We start from the raw sequence: 2,249 nt of genomic DNA on the forward strand, positions 1-2,249 counted from the left end.
ATTTTTTTGCAGGAAGGAGCACAGTTGAGCAGACACAAATATTTTTCAAAAATTTTAGGCATAAAAGGAAGATTTGAGATGGGTCTGTAATTAGCCAGTTCACTAGGATCTAGTTGTGGTTTCTTAATAAGAGGCTTAACAACCACCAGCTTCAATGGTTTTGGGATGTGACCTAAAGATAACGATGAGTTAATAATATTGAGAAGTGGTTCTTCTGCTACAGGTAACAACTCTTTCAATAATTTAGTGGGTACAGGATCTAATAGGCATGTTGTTGGTTTAGATGCAGTGATAAGTTTATTTAGCTCTTCCTGTCCTATAGCTGTAAAGCACTGCAGTTTATCTTTTGGTGCGATGAATGAAGCTAAAGTATTATACGCTGTAGAATCTACATTTGTTATTGTATTTCTGATGTTATCTATTTTATCAGTGAAGAAATTCATAAAGTCATTACTATTAAACTGTGAGGGAATATTTAGATTGGGTGGCGTCTGGTTATTTGTTAATCTAGCCACTGTGCTAAATAAAAACCTAGGATTGTTTTGGTTATTTTTACACAGTATCTTGACATTTTCTCTATTAGTGTTGTCAAAAGCCCCGGTATTTCGGTACCAAGTCGGTACTAAAAAAATGAAAACGTTACTGTACCAGGTTTTTTTAAATACCGATGGTACCGAGTACCTGGTCAACCCGGTTCTTGATGCACTATCAGAAAGCTATCCTCTTCCAGTGTTGCCACGTCCGCAGTTTTCCCGCGGAATTGGGCTGCTTTAACACTGTTGCCACTGGTTGTTTTTCATATCCGCGGTTTGAAAAACGACCCCATTAACGTGATATTTAGCCCCTGGAATGCGAATTTTACCAGGGGAACCCCGCCAAAACACAAGTATTTTATCCCCGGAACGCGATTTTTAATGGGGCCCCCTCGAAACGCGATTGGGCGGGTTTTTTTGTGAAAACCTGGCAACCTCTTCTTAAAAGCAGTGGCGACCTCAAGAGGAGGAAACGCATCAAACTAACAAAACACCCCGATCAAGTTCAAGCAGGTAAGTTTCAATTACATTTTTAATATTTAGAGCTTCTGTTCTGTTGGGAATATTATTCCATATTTTAATTTGAATTTCGGATTGAAATAAACATTGCCGTTAGCATATACGTAGTTAATCGTTAGCATAAGCACGGCTAACGCTAATATAATGAGCATTAGAATGAATTTTAGAATGAACTATTTAATGCTCCTATAACTTTTATTACTGTAAAAAAACAGGAGGACATAATGGTATTTACTATTTTTACACACCAGAAGCTTTTAAATGAACTGTGTAACCAAAATATGCGTGTTAGAGTGAATGTTATTTAATACAAACACTTGATCATTCATGTTTGTTCATTGTGCATTAAATAATTTTAACAGATTGAACTTTGAAATTAACCCTAAGAAGAATAATTGCCATAACTATTGTTTATTGTTAGGTCATGTTATCTAACAAATAAAATCTTATTGTAAAGTGTTTTTAATACTAGTTTCCATCTATTTGATATACACTTAATATATGTAATCTTATCTAAATTTATTATAAAAGCTGAGGTTTGTTATTTACTGAAAAGTTATATTTTAGCTGGTGTCAATTATCTTTTGTTGCATTTGGTCAGACTCAGTCCATTGCTTTACTTAAGTATATAATATTTTCCTTTTACAGCTGCAGACTGAGGAAGATCCTGAAACACACCAGCAAACCCTAAAACAGACAACAGTTTACAGATGTTTTTCAGTGGCAGCAGAACTATGACTAAACGTTTGGGTGAAACTTGTTTACTTTTTTCATACTTTTATTACTTGTGGAAAAACTTGAAACAATTTTAAATAAGTATAAAGAATGGCATTGGTTTTGTACATTTAATTTTTGTTTAACGTTATTAATAAAAATGTTGTTCAATTAGCATGTTTTTGTGTTTTGCTTTGGTACCGAAATTGGTACCGAGAACCGTGGATTTTCACTGGTATTGGTACCGAATACTGAAATTTTGGTACCGTGACAACACTAATCTCTATAAAAGAAAACTCACACAAACTCACAATCGAAAGTTAGCTGACAAGTCTGCCAGTCAAAGTCGAACAAAACAGCTAACTTTAAAGATAGCCATCTAATCGTTCAGTTAACATTAACGTTAGCTGCTACAATAACATTTCAAAGTAACGACTTACACCGCGGTCAAGTGAGCCGCCATCTGTGAACACCCGGTCAAGC

The sequence above is a fragment of the Sinocyclocheilus grahami genome, unplaced genomic scaffold (genome assembly GCF_001515645.1).
Source record: "Sinocyclocheilus grahami isolate Dianchi unplaced genomic scaffold, SAMN03320097.WGS_v1.1 scaffold900.1, whole genome shotgun sequence".
NCBI lineage: Eukaryota > Metazoa > Chordata > Actinopteri > Cypriniformes > Cyprinidae > Sinocyclocheilus > Sinocyclocheilus grahami.